The sequence below is a fragment of the Benincasa hispida genome, chromosome 5 (assembly GCF_027475165.1).
Source record: "Benincasa hispida cultivar pf3 chromosome 5, pf3_genome.v1.1, whole genome shotgun sequence".
Taxonomy (NCBI): Eukaryota; Viridiplantae; Streptophyta; class Magnoliopsida; order Cucurbitales; family Cucurbitaceae; genus Benincasa; species Benincasa hispida.
Genome location: NC_143482.1, coordinates 52,900,494 through 52,920,393, shown reverse-complemented (window position 1 = coordinate 52,920,393; position 19,900 = coordinate 52,900,494). Strand labels below are relative to the sequence as shown.

At 29.1% G+C, this 19,900-nt stretch overlaps 2 long non-coding RNA genes across 2 annotated transcripts; both read left to right on the top strand.

Annotated features, from left to right (window-relative positions):
• The first annotated feature begins 2,453 nt into the window (after positions 1–2,453).
• On the top strand, positions 2,454–5,207 carry LOC150036230 (uncharacterized). Its single transcript, XR_016529900.1, has 3 exons — positions 2,454–3,049; positions 3,915–4,176; positions 4,932–5,207. It is a non-coding gene; the product is annotated as an uncharacterized LOC150036230 (long non-coding RNA).
• A 445-nt stretch (positions 5,208–5,652) lies between these two features.
• On the top strand, positions 5,653–6,726 carry LOC120078149 (uncharacterized). The gene is made up of 4 exons (XR_005481928.2): positions 5,653–5,907; positions 6,090–6,158; positions 6,251–6,381; positions 6,467–6,726. It is a non-coding gene; the product is annotated as an uncharacterized LOC120078149 (long non-coding RNA).
• Positions 6,727–19,900: the final 13,174 nt, after the last annotated feature.

The following is a 19,900-nucleotide window of genomic DNA, read 5'->3' as shown; positions in this document are numbered from 1 at the left end:
TGATTGACTTTAGTGGAAAGCAACAATTGAGGCATAATTAAATTCACATTCAAAACGTTAGGTTTTTGGACCAGTCGTTCGAACACCAGAAGGTGTTGTGGAATACAGATGGATATTTGTGAGGAAAAGAAATGAAAATAATGAGGTCACAAGATACAAAACAAAACTAGTTGCACAAAGACCTGGTATTGATTTTAAGGAGACATATTCTCCGATAGTGGATGCAATTACATCAAGATATTTAATTGGCTTGACTGTATAAAAGTCTGGATATGCATCTTATGGCTGTAATCATAGCATATTTATATGGTGAAGGGAAAACCAACGAATGTTTTCGCAGCGGAATGCTGGGATCAATCCCAATTTCATTTTTTACAGAATTTGTGAAATTACATAATTAAAAGAAACCATATTATGCATTCTAATCTAAACTCTACAGCATGCTTATTTAGAGAAAAGGGAAAGGAAACAAATACCTTTGAAGAACAAATTCTTCAGGAACTCTCTCGAATAGATCACTACTCTTTTTCCAAAAAGGACACCACCAAAAGAGAAGCCTCATGTATTCTCTAGGGATGAGGATTGATGGGAGTTGTGGGCTCTACCTTAAATTTGGAAGAGAGAAGAAGAGGAAGAGGAGAACCTGTAATTTTGCAGAGAGTTTTCGGAGAACTAAAAAAGAACTAAGATCCACTCTCTGTAGAAGAAGATAATCCAACATCCACACACTTTGCCCATCTCGCGTAACTTGCGAGAAGTTAGGGGGAGAGAGTTACAACTCCCCCCTCTAATTAAAATAAAAAATAAAATAAAATTAATTTAATTTAGTTGAATAGTATATACATATATAATAACCATTTTATTATATATATATATATATACACACACTATATGTTATATCAAATATAATAAATAACCTATAGTTTTAGATTGTATCAAATATAATATAACGTATAGTTTTATTTTCTCTCAACAATGCATGGCATTTAATATAAATCATATTTATATTAAATTCAATTATATGAATCTCATCCATACAATTAATATTTGAATCATGTTCAAATATTTAATTCCCCTCAAAATACTTTATATTATAATTTATCAAATATATTATATTAATTATATCACATATATAATTAATTTAATTAATTATATCATATATAATTAATTCCCTCAAATAATTTGAACATTTCAAATTAATCCAAAATTAATTCTCAATTAAATTCTTGTTGAGCTACAGAGGGGATCTTATGGACGTGTAGATTGGAGCTCCAATGATACTTGGATAATTAATTAAACTCTTTAATTAAATTACTCATTTTCCATTAATTGTTGGTTATTCCACTAAAAACCGAGAGTTGCACTCTTCGAACTACATATATATTTCTGTATCCATTGGATATAACCAATCACAACTGAGCCAAAATTATCGTTTTGCCCCTATAGTTACATTTAACTCCTTAAGTACCACTGATTTCTCTAATGAACAACAAGTCATAGTCCAACTATGACCAAGTCCTTCTCGGCCAGAATAGGGTGTGGCCATATTGTTGAAGCCTCGAAATCAGTCTTTAAGGGACCAATTTATCTACTTATCCCGACATTAGGGAATAAGTGAATTTCGTCTTGTGTAGCTGTGTTCCCAATTTCCCAATCAGACGAATTCCCAAAATGGTAAGCTTATTGAGTTGGCAATTTGGCTACTCTCACCCATACAAATCAAAGGAGTGCATTCATGAGCAGGATTCACAACTCACTCAAGATTCAGGTTATGTCACCTATGGTCATCTTTGTGAAATGTAAGTCTCTATTATTAATAGCATTATATAATGAGAATAATCACTTCGTGGTTCGGTCTTATACAAACTCTTTGTATAGGATACCCCTGCTTCATTTGTAGCACTTTACAACACTTGTAAAACCTATAAAGCGGGTTGTATCCGTAGCGTCACAAGGATAAGGTATCCAACCTTATCCATCAACTATAGACCATTTAGATTATTATTTAAACAAGATCCATCTGTATGTTTCAACGTACTTGTTTAAATTACATAAAATAACTTAGGATCTTTAGTTTATTGGATTGAGTGTATGCTTATAAAATAACAATTATTTTATTAATAACAATTTGTTTATACAAAGTTTACAAACCATGAGAATACAAGAGATTTAGGATACCAATACTAACATATGGATCTCTTAATAAAAATATTTATATGAAGATCTCAAAAGGATTTAAGGTACCTGAATCATATATATCAAATTTTTGGGAATGATCACTACAAGAATTTTGACCTTTAATGTCGGTTGGAAAAAGTGAAATCGGATGCATAATGTCAGTTTTGTTTTTTTAAAAAAAAACGGATCTTTAATGTCGGTTTTAAACCGACATTGTAGGTAATCTTTAATGTCGGTTTAAAACCAATATTAAAGATCCGTTTTTAAAAAACATTAAACATTAAACATCCGACTTCCCCCCATTTTTTTCATTTCCCTCTCTTCTCCTGAAAAACCCTCCCTTTCGTCGACTTCCACTTCAATCTGTCATCACCGATCATCCATAGGAAATCTGGATCCACCATAGTAGATCTGGATCCACCATTTTTTTTCATTTTTTTCATTAATCAGATGCTACACAGGCGTTGACCGGATCTGGAATTTCGGAGCTGAAAGGCTTGACTGGACTGGCGGGTGATTCTGCGCAGGTGAAGGTCTGGACCGGATCTGGAACAAAGGAGCGTTAAGCTCACCAGAGGAACTCGGGTTGGGTATAGAGAACCCGATCTTAAAGCTCACCAGAGGAACTCACATGGAGAATAAAAGGTTGTGTCGAAGCTCACAGGATCTAGCGTAGCCATAGCAGATTTACAGATTTACAGATTTACTTCACGCATAGCCTAGCAGATTTACAAATTTACAGATTTACTTCACGCATAGCCATAGCAGATCTGGCGTTCTTCACGCGTAGGCATAGTAGATCTAGTCGTCTTCTTCTACGAGATCCACCATCCATTCTGTCGAAGCCCAACCGTTCGTTCCATTGTTGAAGGTACAAGCCCAGCCGTCCATTCATGGTTTTATTAAGAAATCTGTTTTTTTTGTAATTGAATATTGATTCAATTAGGAAGATTATAAATTTAAGCCCAGCCGTCAAACAGATAATAATAATGTACTATTTATGATAATAAATTTAAGCAATAAAAAAACAGATAATAAGCCTTTGGTTTGCTGATAACGGGAATAGATTCAACTAGGAAGATGGGACTTAAACCCAATGTGTTGATAAGGCAAGCATTACCATTTCAAAGGTGGATACTGTATGGTTCAATCCCACATCTGCAATGGGATTTAAGGAAGAATTGGATGAGTATTTTGATTTATAGGAATGTTTTACTTCACTGTCTGCTGAGTACTCTAATCCTTGCTTCAACACTAAATTGGCTTTGTCTGTTTTAAGTTAGTTAATACGAATCCTGTGGTCTGTAGCCAGTCTGAACTTTGAATCCTCATTGCAAGTTGGTCATTGGAGGTGTTTGCTGCTTCTGTGGCTGAATCTTCATGATGTTTTTAATCGTCTATTGTAGATGGCTTGGTATATTTCACTGTTATGTCTAAAGTATGCTAAAATTAGACTGTAAAGAACTTGTTGTTACGATTGATCTTCTAGTGTTCTTTCTATGGCTGAAAGAATTAGTACCTACTAAGCATCTGGACAACTACAGACATACAGAATGCTTTCCCTTTTTAGACGCAAATGTAAAGACTTAAAAGTATAGCAGATTCCAGGAAACGAGAAGCTAAACAAGGAACCTTCAAATTATGAATGCCAGTGAATAATATTTTAGTCATATTCATATCTTGGGTTGCGGTGTGTTATTGTAAATATTGGCTAAGGAGAGTGTGGAAAATTGTAGGTCGGAGGGAGATTATGGAGCAGCAAAAGTAATGCTAAGACCTGCTTCTCCTGGTACTGGTGTGATTGCTGGTGGAGCAGTTAGAATTGTCTTCGAAATGGCAGGTGTTGAGAATGCATTAGGGAAGCAACTTGGAAGTAACAATGCCCTCAACAATGCCAGGGGCAACGGTGGTCGCCGTGCAGGAGATGAAACAGTTTAGAGACGTCACGCAGGAGCGTGGCATCCCCATGGAAGAGTTGTGGAAATGAAGAGGGAAAGGGTGAGATTTTTCTTGTCTCATTTTTTGCTTTGACGTATATTAGTGCATCAATATTATTATCCGTTTTTTTTTTTTGCTTAAATTTATATGTTTAAAGTTTGAAGGGTACTGATTAATGGTTTTTATTTGTATGTTGTGCGGATGTTTAGGAGTGAAGCTTGAGGTTTTTTTTTTCTCCTTCTTTCTGTTGGGTTTCTACCATTGCGGAAACAAATATTTGACAGAGAAGTTGGGAAATTTTAATGGTGAACAATGTATTTTCACACAAATTATACGTGACACCATCTCATCGACTGCCGCCGCACGCTACACTCTCAAATCTTGCCGTGGAAGATTTGAGGTTACGTTAATGATTTGTCGTGGAAGATATATATGCCGTGGAAGATCATCTCATCAAGACGAAAATGATCTTAGGTTATGTTAAATAAATCCTTTTTGGAGACTTTTAGTAAGGGGGAATAGTTATAAATATCCCTCAAATGTTTTCATCTTTCACAATTAGCATTCTGTTAGTTGGTCTAGTTTTTCTCGGTCCTTTCCGACCGAGATCCATCCCTGAGGGTTATGTCTGATAATTTTCCCTTTAATAGTATCATCGAAATGTGATAAATAGATCTGTATTGTTACATGCCAAAATTTGTTTGTAGCATCTCTGATTTTGATGTTTTATAATTACTTATCTATCATTTCCTTGTTCTAGGTATTTGTTTTTAAATATTGCCGATACATTCTAATTTGTTTCCATATGGTTTCAGGTTAGAGATATGTGATCCTAAGCCATCAATTTTAAGTTATTATAAGAATGAACATATATGTAGCCGCCCTTTGGGTCTCCGGTTTGACAAGAAGACAGGCGATTTATATATTGCAGATGCATACTTCAGGCTGATAAAAGTCGAACCGGAAGGAGGTCTGGCAACATCTCTTTCAACTGAAGCAGCAGGAGTGTCATTCAAGTTCACCAATGATCTAGACCTTGATGAAGAAGGGTATGTGTACTTCACAGATAGCAGCACCAAATAACACCGAAGGTAAGCTATTGTGATTTTCTCTTGCTAATTATCAAAAGACCATAGATGCTTCCTAATAATATTATGGTGGTTTTCTTGTTGCTCACCACTTTATAGATGAGGGTTATGTGAAAATCAAAAGTAAAACTTGTTGATCAACAAGGAGTAGGGGAATGGAAGATCTCCTTTATGTTCTCTATAAAACTTGTGGTGTTGTTCTTATTCAAGAAAACATTGTATTCTATTCTTATAAACCAAAATATCAAGTTGTTATGACATTCAGTAATTTGGTTCAAAATCTAGATTAACTAGACTAATTCCAAGACCATTCAAAGGACTCTTTGGCCTTTGTGATTTTTTTTAGTTTTCTTTCTGCTTGTCTCTTAATTCTAATTTCTAAGGCCAAAGAGTAGAAATCTTCTAAGAGTTTTTATACCTATATTTCTTGTGCAGGAACTTCTTGCAGGTAGTTTTTTCTGCTGAGAACACTGGGAGAGTTTTGAAGTATAATGCTACTACAGGAAAAACCACTGTTCTTGTGAGAGATGTTCATTTAATTTCAGTCATATTGTAGGAGGCAGAGCTTGCTAAAGAGAAGACTGATGGGTACAAGCTGGATAGAGCTCATATTTTCACAGTTAACATGTTTGAGGACTTCGAAAGATTTATGAAAGTCCCAGATGAGTGGGTCCCTCTTGAAATTAGCCCACATACTCCTGAGGTAAACTATCTGCGACGTTACTTGATTTTGCTTCTCCACTGCTTCTTGTGATATGTTTTCTTGAGAAAATGTGGGGGTTTTATGTACATTACCAATAAACATGGTTAGTTGAATATGAATTCTGATAACATTTTCACTTTCAATCCTTTGTCTTAAACCTTTTTTGTTTGTGTGTTTTTTAGGTGTTTGGAATGGGTGGGGAGGAGATGGATTTCTTGCAACAGCAAGGGTTCAGGTGAAAATTGTTCCTGGTAAGTGCATTTTTGAATGCTTGCAGTTTTAAGCACAGGTGAAAAAGAAGCTTCTCTCGTTTATTCAACTATTGAGTTTTCTTGTTTTGCAGATGCAATAAAGGAGTAAATATTTGGTATCGCAACCTTTTTATACTTTTTCTTGGGGAACTTTAAATCCAACACATTCACTACAAGAATTTTGCCTTGAATATACCATTTATGCACATTCCCAATAAACACGGTTAGTTGAATATGAATTCTTATCACATTTTCACTTTCAATCCTTTATCTTAAACCTTTTTTGTTTGTGATCATTTGAACAACAGTGGTCAGACAAAGATGCCTATAACCAGATACTGTTGAAGCTAGGGGGTTGATTCAAGAAGAATTATGAAGGGATCCATACTTACCAAGTGGAGAGAGACAGTAATCTCATAATATTTGTATTATTTGTAATTTGTGTTTTCAAGGCCTGAATTATTGTACAGCCTTTTAAATTATAATTTTATAGTAGAATTTGTGGATTAAATGCAATAGATTTACAATCCATACATGAATAATATGTCATAGCCACAACGTTCAATGATGATGTGTCTGTCACGTTATACTTTTTGACCAAAAAAATGAAAAAAATGGATTCAACAACGGAATTTAAAAAAAACGGACAGATTCGGGCTTCAATATTGGTTAATAATTTAAAAAAAAAACAGAGACTTTAATATCGGTTGCAACCGACATTAAAGTGGAAATTTCATTGAAGGTCTTTAATGTCGGTTGGAAATTTCACTAAAGGTCTTTAATGTCGGTTTAAAACCAATATTAAAGTCCGACAGATGTGGTACAATCGCCTGAGTGAATATTTATTGAAAGAATGATATCAAAATAATCCAATATGTCTGTGTGTTTTTATAAAGAAATCAAAATCATGATTTTCTATTATAATTTTATATGTTGATGACTTGAATATAATTGGAACTCCGGAAGATTTTTCAAATGCAATAAAATATCTTAAGAAATAATTTGAGATGAAATATCTTGGAAAAACAAAATTTTGTCTTAGTTTGTAAATTAAGTATTTAGCAGATGAAATATTTATTCATCAGTTAACTTATACATGAAAATTTTTGAAAAGATTTTATGTGGACAAAGCATATCTATTAAATATTCCAATGGAAGTCCGTTCATTAGATATAAAAAAAGATATATTTCAACCTCGAGAAGATAATGAAGAATTTCTTTGTCTTGAAGTACCATATCTTAGTGCAATTGGTGCCCTTATGTAGCTTGCTAATAATACAAGACTAAATATTGCATTTTCAGTAAATTTATTAGCAAGATATAGTTATTTTCTAACAAGAAAACATTGGAACTAAATTAAGCATATACTTCGTTATTTCCAAGGAACACTCGATATGAGTTTGTTTTATTCAAATAAATCAAATTTTGATCTAGTTGGTTATGCAGATTCTGGATATTTATCTTATCCACACAAAACTAGATCTCAAACAGATTATATGTTCACATGTGGAAGAACTGCTATATCATGGCGATCGGTAAAACATACCATAACGGCCACTTCCTCAAATCATGCTAAAATTCTTGCAATTCGCGAGGCTAGTCGAGAATGTGTATGGCTAAGATCAATGACTCAGCACATTTGTGAAACATATGACTTGTCTTCAAATAAAAACTCTCCAACAATATTATACGAAGACAACACAGCTTGTATAGCCTAAATCAAAAGATGATATATTAAAGGAGATATAACAAAGTATATTTCACAGAAAATTTTCTACACTCACGTTCTTGAAGAAAATGATGACATCACTGAACAACAAATTTGTTCAAAGGGTAACCTGACAGACTTATATACAAAGGCATTACTAACCGCTACTTTTGAAAAATTAGTGCACAACATTGGAATACGGCAATTCAAAGATCTTAAGTGATGTTTTCATGAGGGGGAGTAAATATGATTGTATACTTTTAGGAGTATATATTATATGAAATATGTATTATTTTTCTTTCACTAGGGTTTTGTCCCATTGGATTTTTCCTAATAATAATTTTAACGAAGCATATTTTATATACATATGGGCATCTAAGGAAGAGTATTATGAATATTATATTAATAAATAGATGCCCATTGGTAAGAAATCCATTTCAAATTCCACTAGATTTTCTATTATCCAATTGTATAATTTTAGTCATTTCATGATTTTAGTTATTTTATTTTTTTATTATTATATTTTATTTTCTTCATATCCGTGTTCTCGTTGTGTTCCTCAATTTCACAACATGCGTGATATTTTACCTTCACATATTTTTATGGATAAAAATACTTTTGACTCTTAAACTATCATGAAAATTAAACAATAGTATGTCTCTAAATTTTAATTTGTTATAATTCATTCTATATACAGTTAACTTTATAGCAATTTAGTACTATATTTAGTATGTAACGTAAAGTTTAGTCAATGTACTTTAATATTTATAACAATTTAATCACTATCACGTGGAAAAAATGATTAAAAATTCTATCAATTTTTGTTATGTAACGCTTTTACCTTAACAATTTATAAACATATTTCGTTCCTAATCACTTGATTGAATTACATAGATGAGACATCCTAATAAATCTTAATAATATTTCACTATAGCGATTAAAATATTATAAATTTTGAATTACATAACTAAATAGTATAGCAAAGTTCAAGATTGAATTGTAACACAAGACTAAATTATTACCAATAAAACTTTATAGAATAAATTATATATTTTTTAATGAATACTCATGACAATGATGTTTCTCAATAATTTTTTATAATAAAGATCAAATTTTAACAAATTTTACCATATGTTTCAAAAGGCCGAATTGTGACCGATCAAAAGCAAAACATATAATAATTATTGTTGTTATTATTGTCATTATTGTTTGGATTAATCAATTTAAGGTCAACTAATAATGAAAGTTGCCTCTGTGAATTTAAAAATCTTTATTTAATGTGGTCCATCTTAAACCCCATAATTTGGATTCTACTTTTTGTCATGAAGCAATTAATGTTATCGCATATGACAGACAGATGCAATTCAAATGGTTTTTTTTTTTTTTTTTTTTTAAAAAAAAAAAAAAATTAATATTTTGGAATATTCATTGTATTTTAACCACAATGTTTGAATTTAAATTTTGCATGTTGGGTAGTTTTTCTTTTGGGTCTAAATTTAAATTTTAACATGAGCGTTCGTAAATTAAATTCAATATTTTTCAATAATTAAAGATATTTTTGTTAATTTTAAAATTTAGTTGTTTGAAGGAAAATTTGAATTTTATGTCAAATTAATTTTTATTTTTTTAATTATTTTATTATTATTATTATTATTATTTGTTAATAATATCGAAAATTGAATTTAAATTGGGTGATTGTTTTTATTTTAACTTGGGTTTGGAGGTGATTTAAGATTAAAGTGCTAGTTGGGTAAAAAATTTGTTGGCTTCTAAAATTGTTTTATGTATGAAATTGGGCTTGAAGACTAAAATGAATTTTCTTCATGCCCTAAGATTAGACTAAAGGCTGTGAAGTTGGATTTGAGAGTTTGCTCGACTACAGAATTATTATTTCAATTTCATATTGAAGTAAGTAATCTTACTACTGAAACTGCTTTTGTACCAGGTGATTAAAATAAGGATAATTTTGTTGGTTCTAAGATTGAACGAACTGTTTAGAAAGAATATATGAGCATGTAATAATATGTTCGAAACATGTTATATGTATGAACATGATTTAGAATTTTTACGAGGTATGTTAAGAGAACGATTGAGCTTGGGTCTAAACTATGAGATAAGTGACTACCACTGAAATTCCATAGCGCTAAACGAAAATTAGATATATGTTGATGTACATGTTTTCATGAGATTTAGTTTTGGATCTATGAATGTATGTCGTGTGATTTACCATAAAATTATGAATGATCCATTATGTGAATGTTTTAAGGAGTCTAGAGCATGAAAGAGATGTACTAGGATCGATTCATTTTTTTTTTTACAAGATTACGCATGCTTGTCTATATTGATCTGCGTGATATTATTTACAAGATTTTATGGAACTCATGAATAGGTAAATGTTACATGTATTATGATCTTGGATGCGATATCTTTTCCTTTTCAATATTTGATTTATTTGAGTGCATGAAAATGATGCATTTCTAGGGACACTAGTGCATGAAAGAGATGTACTAGAACTTGTATGTACGAAAATGATACATACCTAGAGGGGGCTGAGGTGTACGAAAGAGGTGCACGCTCAATGGGTTATATGTATATGAAAGAGGTGTATACATAACCATGTGTAAGAAAGAGGTGCACATCCCTGTATTTATAGAGAAGATCTGGGGATGCATTCCTAGAGGGTTTAATGTATATGAAAGAGATATACATCAGACCTGATGTGTGTGAAAGTGACGCACGTCTAAGGGAAAGGTAAAAGAGTGAGCCAGTTAATAGAGAAATCTTTAGGTCCCACTAGTATAGAGTTTCAATTCATGTAGCATTTATTGGACATAAATGCTTAGTCTGACCCTGTTAGTGAGGTTACTTATTGAGTATTTTATACTCATTCTTTCTCAGGTTTATTTTCAGGTAAGAGTAAGAGCATGTCGACGAATGACAAGCGGAATATGGGATCGAGCCACTAGAACCAATCATATACTTCCGCTCATGTTTTTAGAATTTTTATGTTTTTGATTTCTAGTTTTGGTATATGAACTCAAGGATTTGGAATTTGCGCTTTACTTTTAAGGAAGTTTTCTAGTTTTGTTTTTATGGCTTTTATGTGTATCCTGCTATTTAAATTTAAATTATTTAGTTTTTAATAAAATTAATTATTTTTCATCATTCATTAGGTTTTTACTAAGTTACGAAAAGATGTGGATTTGAATTCCATGCATGGAAGGTCTATAGTAACAACCTAGTTTAAGTCTTAAGGAGTCGAGTCGTTACATTTTGGCATGGTTCAATTTTATTTACTTTTTTTTGCCTAAGATTTTGTTTCTTAGAAAATTTGAAATTCTTACTTGAGTTGTTAAAAGTAAAAACAAAGAAAGTAAATCGGAATCAATCAAAATCAACCAATTCAAATTGGATACAACATTATTTTTCTTTAAATTTGTCCGTTAAGATTAAGTTAATTGGTACGATTTGAAATAGTTGATCTTTTCCATTTAGAATAAATTTACAATAAAAGTAAACTATTGTTAGCAAGTACAAAGTAATTTGAAATCGATGTAGGGAAAAACTCCATGCAAATTTATATTTTATCAATGTTTCTATCGAATTTTTCTTAAATTAAAATCTTAACATTTATCATTTTAATTAATCCTGTAGATTCAGAGTATGATTTAGACACATAACCAAACACCAGCATGAAGGGAAGCAACATATCCAAGATTGTTAAGTTTGAAAGATCTTTCGTTATCAATTTCATATTGGGATAGTCAATTCCAACCTAATCTAAAAGGCAAAATTTTACAAAAGTATTTTTTTTTTTTTTTGACAACTTACGTCTCTAAACTTTAGTGTATAACAATTTAAGCTTTGAACTTTCACTTTTTAATTTAATCGATGTATTTTAAATTTATAACGATTGTCTATATCATGAAACGATTTAATAAGATTTCTTATGTATGCAAATCGATAAAGTGAATTTATCTGTTTTATTTTTTTTTAAGAACCCTTGTTTTTATTTACTTGTCTTATTACAACAAAGTTGAGTATGGAAATTTAAATTTTCAATCTTAATAGTAGTGTACATATATAATAATTATTGATAAACTAGGCTCAATTTGATGTTTTGTTTATTTATTTATCAAATTAACTTATGCCCTTGCTAGTTATTATTATTAGGCAATCATTTGACCTACCAATGTTTTCTTTATTATTATAATGTTTAAGATACATTTGATTATACATAAGATAACATCTCACACCTTTTTAGAAAAGAGGTTAATATTAAATTCACCCTAATTTATCAAAAATAATAAAAAATAAAACATCAATATCTCAACACAAATAAGAAATCCCACCATTTTTTTAGATTGAAAAGCCTTCTTAAATATATATTATGTCAACGTACCTGAGATGATGCAGAACGATTGACGTCATAAAATGGAGTAATTTTAAAAGAAAATAAAAATGAGTCATCGTCAATCTTTTTTACGGTGTGATTGGACATCGAAGTAAAATAAATAGTTTTTAATTTTAAAAAATATTGTTTATAAAAAACTAGACTTGAGTTCACGAGTCATTTGTGTATAGGAAAGGTATTAACATCCACCACATCTATTTAGAAAACAACGGTCAAAATTCAAATATTGAGTTGTTAATATTCTTTAAAATTATTCATTTTAAAAAAAAATGTTTTAAAATAATTGTCTTATTTTGCCCCTCATTACCCCAATATTTGAAGTAATTATTCATAAAATAAGTGGAATAATTTCCATCAATTTGACTATATTAGAATTGAGAAAAATTCCTCAACTCATAATAAATTGAGAAATTATTACGAGTTCTCAAAATCTGTTATAGGAATAATGTTATCATAAAAATATTTTTTAAAAAACGTTAATTAAATTCATATTTTTTTTTATCAAATCTCGAACTTTGAAAGATGCTCACCTCAAGAATTCTAGGAAATTGAACTCCCAAATCTTTTAGATTCTGAGTGTTTTTAGGAAAAACGTGATCTTACAAAAATAAATTATTAGAATACATTTTGGATTTTTTTTAATAAATAATGACAAAAATAAGGTTGGGAGAAAATATTTTAAAAATAGGTGTTTTGAAAAAGTATTGACAGATTTAGGGTAGTGAAATCGTGTACCCCGGTACACGATTTCCATGTGGCAGACTCGTGTACCAGGTACATGAGTTCATTTAATCCATTCAGCTGACCACGTTAGCTAACTGATTGACCGGTCAAGCGAACTCGTGTACCCGGTACACGAGTTCACTTATGAGTTTTATAATTAATAGTTCTTTTGAGTTTTATAAGGTTTGCATAATGAGTTTATGTTTATATTTGTATTATTTTTTTGTTTGTTATAGTTCTTTTGAAAGTATAAAAATTAGGTTCAACATCAGAATTTTATCAGAACATGCATAATTGAGCTTAGAACATTATATGGTTCAAGGTTCAAAGATTGAGAGAGTGAGATGTTGAGAGAGAACGAGATTATGAGAGAGAGCGAGATTGAGAGAGCGAGATTGTAAGAGAGAGCGAGATTGTAAGAGAGAGCGGGATTGAGAACAAGATTGCAAAAGAGAGTGAGATTGAGAGAGCAAGATTGTAAGAGAGAGTGAGATTGAGAGAGCGAGTGAAATTGTGAGAGAGAGCGAGATTGTAAGAGAGAGCGAGATTGAGAGCGAGATTGTAAGAGAGAGATATTCAGAAAGAGTGAGATTGTGAACGAGAGCGAGATTGTAAGAGAGAGCGAGATTGAGTCTGTCACGGATTAAATGGTCAACCACGTCAGCTGACTAGATTAAATGGACTCGTGTACCCGGTACACGAGTCTACCACATGGAAATCGTATATCAGGTACACGATTTCACTACCCTAAATCTGTCAATACTTTTCCAAAACACCTATTTTTTAAAATATTTCTCCCCAACCCTATTTTTATCATTATTTATTAAAAAAACATTATTTAAAAAAAATTCTACGTTTTGAGATAATATATTAATTTTTAAATGTTCAACATACAAAAAGTATAATTTAAATAAATTTTTTATATGACTTAAAAAGAGTTTTACATAAAATTTAAGTCTTAGAAAAATATTAATTAGAGAACAAAATTAATTTAATATGAACATATATAAGCAAAAAACATAATTAAAGAAGCATCATAATTAATAAGTAATATAAAAGAGCATATTAAGATTTTAATAAAAAAAATATATTGAAGATCGATCTCGGACTCCCAAAAATTCATTTTCTCACCTCAAAATGTTTTTAAATAATCATATCATACTCTAAAATTTCCTAGATTTCATTGTAGGTAATTTTAAAACATCTTTGAAACAAATATTTAAGAAAAGAGATTAAAACTCATTTAATAAAACTCAAAAAAAATTAATTTCAAAGATTGGAAGATAAACATAAAAGTGATGAAAATGTTAGAGAAATTTTACTAAAAAAACAACATTAATTTAAATATATAAAGTTACGTTGGCAAAATATACAATTTAACAATGCATTTAAAGCAATAAAATGAATGAACAATTATATTTACAAAGATATTAAAATTTTAATAAAGCATATTGGAGATCGATCTCGGACTTCAAAGAATCTACTTCCTCACTTCGAGATTCTAGAAATATTTGGGAGTATTCTAAAAAATTGGACTCCCAAATATTTCTAGAATCCATCGTCAGATATTTAAAAAAAATTAATTAAAAATATTAACGACTATTAACAAAAATATATTAAATTGACCACAAAACTGGAAGAAAAATATAATATTCAAATATACAAATAAAAAATGGAAAAATACTGAAGAACCAATTATCAATACTATAATGAAAAAAATTAAATTAAAATGTTAATTATAAACGTAAAATAAAGATAAATATAGAAGGAATAAAGTTTTAAGAATAAATCAACAAAGGAAAGAAATAATAAAGAAAAAATGATAATACCAACCAAATTGAATATTTTGTAATATGTTCTTTTTTTCATTTATTTTGTTTTACTCCTTCTTCTTTCCCACTAAGCACACTAAACTAATTTATTTTTTTCTCTCTTATTTTGTTACTAAAAATAAACTCACAAGAAAAAGAAAAGAAAAGTAAAAGCAAACAATGAGCAAAAGAAAATAAAAAAAAACAATATGCAAAACAATATGTATAAATAAATAAAAGAAAAACTCACGAGACAATAAAAAATTAATTGTAATAGAAACGAAAATGAAGAATAAAGACAAGAATAATAAACAAATATTTAACTCTTTAGTTAGTTTTGTTGTAAGGGAGTTTAAAGAAAAAAGGAAAAAGTAAAAAAGTTGAAATTCAAAACACTAAACTTTCTTGTTGTTTGAAATATGGACCCTTGTGACCAAAGTCTTACCAATACATCTTCAACTAAGTTAGAGGCTTTCTTGTGTGTTGGATTCTAGATTTTTTTTTTTTTTTGAAGAGAATGAGGATTTTGGCGTTTAGGGTTTGTTAGGAGATAAAAGGGGATTATAAAATCCACAACCAATTTCACATTTGACTATTTTCTTTTAATGGATTTCATTTTCAATTTAAGATTTTACCAAACATAGTCTGAGTTCAAAATGGAAGGACAACTATTAGGTAACTAAAATCAAATTCAAAATTTTTCTACATTTTTTTTACCCTAACTAAATTGGTTTTTTTTTTATCCAAACTAAAATTAAAGTTAAAAAGATGTAAAAATTAGTATAAAAAAGGTGGGAAATAATTAAAATTAGATCAAAAAATAAAAATAAAAATAAATCTAAAAATAAATTGATATAAATAAAGACGGATAAAAATATGTAATATATATATTAAAAGTATTTATTTGTGTTCATATTTAATATACCATGGATATTTAAACAAGTGGGCACAAATTCATTTAGAAAGGGTTTCCCCTCTAAAAATATCAAGAACACTTCCAATTTCCATTATTGTGTTCACACAGTTTAATTTGTTGGTATTCGTAAAAGGCCAAAAAAAAAAAAAAAAAAAATCCAAAATATAAAATTTAACATGTACATAGAGATGTCTATTTACTCTCTAGGATGGAAGTTCTATCCGAATTCCTATGAAAAAAGACAATAAATCTCCTATTGGACAGAAAATGAACGAAGGAACGGGAAAAAATTTCTCCCATTGATTAAACGTTTTATGAATTTATAATAAGGTCAATGTAAACTTATTTTAATTAGTTTATTTTGTAATACTTCAACAATTATTTTCTAATTTTTGTCTCAATATTTTTATATTTCAATATATGCACATATTTTTTAATGGTTTATTACTCTTAAAAACATTGTAGTATTTCCTGTTCTCGTCCTGTAGACATCTCTATATATACATATTATGAATTTATACAAGAAATATTTTTATTTCTATAATCTAATGTTAAAATAAATATAACAAAATAATATTTTAATATTTTTCTAAAGATGTAACCATGGAAATTTCATATTGTGATAAAAATATATAAAATATAGGATAGTATTCAATTGAGTAAAATATAGCATGGGTATTCAATTGAGTGAATATCGTGGTAAAAACTAAAAGAGGGGAAAAAAAAAGCCATGTTTTAAACTTGATATTTGATTTTTTCACATGCACTTGTTGATAAAATTGGATAATAGAGATAATTTTTCATTGTAATTATGAATCAATCTTGAATTTGAAACCTAGCAATAATTATTGAACGAAGAAGAAAAAAATAAGTTGAAGATGATTTTCACGTGATACCAATAATGAATTTACTTGAAAGAAAAAAAGAGCGAAAATCTGAACACAGATGTGGTGTTTGTCATACACATTCTGATATTTAATCAGAGAGTGAAAAAATGTGGAAGCTTGTGAATTTGAGGATAAGATTCAAGTTAAGCATTATGATGATATATTTATTATTGGTGTTGATTTAGGTGTTCTCATGTCTCTTATAGGAATCTGGTTATCTCACAATCTAATAAGATAATCTTCAATTTTACTAGATTGAAGGCATGTTGAACATACCGATGATTTGACTCCTCGATCTTGAGGATGAGGATGAACCCAAGCATGGGTTGGCCCAAAAGCCCAATTCATGTCCCATAGGTTAATTAGGCTCTTCAACCTCGAAATGCGAGATTGAGGCTAGGGGCTGAGGAGGTGGTTGGCCTTCGAGCTGTGGTTGTGACCTTGGGAAAGGTTGGCCCAAAGACCCACTCCCTTCGCTTGGTTCAACATGTCTTGTCATGATCTCAATTCAATTTCTTTTTCCTTTTTTTTTTGTATATTTATTTTTGGTCCAAAATCATCCATAACAATCTCAATATTAGGTTATGTTTAGATCGATTAGAGAAAAAAATATTTTTTTTAAAAAAAATCATTTTTATTTAAATCTTTTTGATAAAAATCGTTTAAAATACATCTTGAAAGTGTTTCAAAAACTATTTTGTGTCAAACGCTTCAATTTTTTTTTTAAAAAAATGATCTATTTTCAAAATTAAATATTAGTTAAATCGAATATATCCTTAATCAATCTTGTACTTAAAAAAATAAACATAACTTAATTAGCTTATAAATATGTGTCAACGACTAAGAGGTTTGTGGTTCAATTTTATCGTGAACATTAAATTTAGGGATAGATAAACAGAGAGAAAGAATGTAAAACACGACTAGAGTTTCATTGAAAATAAAATGCATAATGATATACAAATCTAATGACCTATTGATACCATTTTAAATATAGGTTAATAACTTTCTCAAAGTATACTCCCGCTAACATACAGTCTTCTGACAAGATTTATAACTGCCTCTTAATCATTAGTACATACTGCAAATTGAGCTAGACTCGATTTGACAACAAGATTTTAATTCAAATTATAAATTTAGTTAGTTGATCATATTTATGAGGTTTTATGGTTGATCTTTTTTTTAAAAAAATATGGCCCATTTGGAAGAGAAATTTAAAACATAAATTTGAAAACAAATGATTCAATAAAAATAAAGTTTTATTTAATGTTTTCAATAATGTGTTTGGTAGCATATTAAAAAAATTGGATTATAATTTAAACAATTGTTTAAAACGTATTTGATACTACAAATTTATAAATCATGGAACTATTTATACTTACCCACTAATATTTAGTTGACAATAAACTATAGTTAATTTATCTATGAATATGATTTATGTTTAAAAAATTATATCATAATTATTTTATAATATCATAAAATTTATAATGCACTTAATAATCCATATTATATTTTTAGTTTAAATTTTATTTTGGTTCTTTAACTTTGAAACATGCTCTATTTTGATCCCAAAACTTTCAATAACATCTGTTTTAGTCCCTAAATTTTTAAAAAATGTTTATTTTGATCCTTGTTGTTAAGATTTTGTTGACTCTATAAGGATGAAATCTTTTCAAGATGAAATTGCATCTAACGTAGGTTGAACAAGATGAAGAAAAATAAAATGTCAATAACAAACAGACTAAAATAGTGAATGGCCAAAATCTTAAACGGATAATGACTTTTGAGATCTCTTATAGAAAACCTCTTTACCACCTAATTCAAAATTGAAACTCGATTTTTTTAGTGGGACTAATTTATTTGACAGCATAGTCATCCACAAATACAAGTCACCTCATCATTATATTTAAGAGTTAACAAAATTTTAAGAGAATGGACCAAAGTAGGCACTTTTTAGAAGTTGGGGGACTAGAATAAACTTTTTGAAAATTCAGTGACCAAGATAGAATAAGATTCAAAGTTCAAAAACCAAAATAGGATTTATATATATATATATATATAATAAACTGCGTGAAATATTGTACTTCCAAATGTTTTTATCTCTACTTAATATAATTATGTATTTTAAAATTTAAATTCAAAATCTAGATACAATGAAAACATAAAAGTATTGTTTTAAGAATTTGCACAATTTAGATCATAAAATCTGAAAATAGTTTACAGTTTTCAAAACATAATCTAAGTTATCCGCCTGAAGTATATTCAGCGAGTAAATCTAAAAATAAAGTTTGGATTTACCCATGCACGGCTGACGAGAACAACACATTTATTTTAATTAATAATAAGTTTGGATGGACAATTCGATCCGGTTCATTTTGAACTAACTTTTCATAAAATTCTTTGAACTTCAATTCATTTCATCTCATTCCTCAAAAAGAAAAGATCTTTATTTTATTTTGGAAAATTACATTGTATGACAAATATATTTTAAGAAACTAAAGTCATGACTTCAAATTTGTTGTAACTGCAGGTGTGACAATCACATATAACAGATAGCAATCACAATCACATAACAATTAAGTAACAATCAAATTTTTAGGTGGAAGTTTTTTTGCCATGTTTGCAAAAAAACAAAACCTAGGGACACGTGCCCAATTTGCAATTTATTTATTTATTAAAGTTGCAATTACCATTTTATTTTATAAGAAATAAACTATTCACATACAAAGAAGCTTATAAGTTATAGTTTTCTTGGTAGGAAAGATAATTCTTGGACTTCAAGATTTTGGCTTTAGTTTCTATTTTATATCTACATTTAAAATATTATATTTTTAGTCTATAATTTTGAATTTGAGTCCAATTTAGCTTTTAATGTTTCAAAATGTTACAATTCAACCTTTGAGATATTTGAGTTTTGTGTCAATTTGGTTATTAGGTTTCAATATTTTATATTTTTAATCTCATATTTTTTTACTGAATATTCACTTTAATATTTAGCATAGAGAATTTAAAATTGATTTTGATAGTGATAAAAAATAGTAAAAACTTAATTAACTATAATCATTGTAATTCTTTTAAATTAATTAATAGACATTAATACTAAAAGATTGAAAATGAGTATTTAATGAAAAAAAATGATGTTATATAATATAAATCATGAAATTTAGAAACTAAATTGAAACAAAACTCAAATCTCAAACATAAACTTGTACCATTTGAAATCTAGAGACTAAATTGAAATTAAATTCAAAAATAAAAAATGTGATATTTTAAAATTTATGGATCC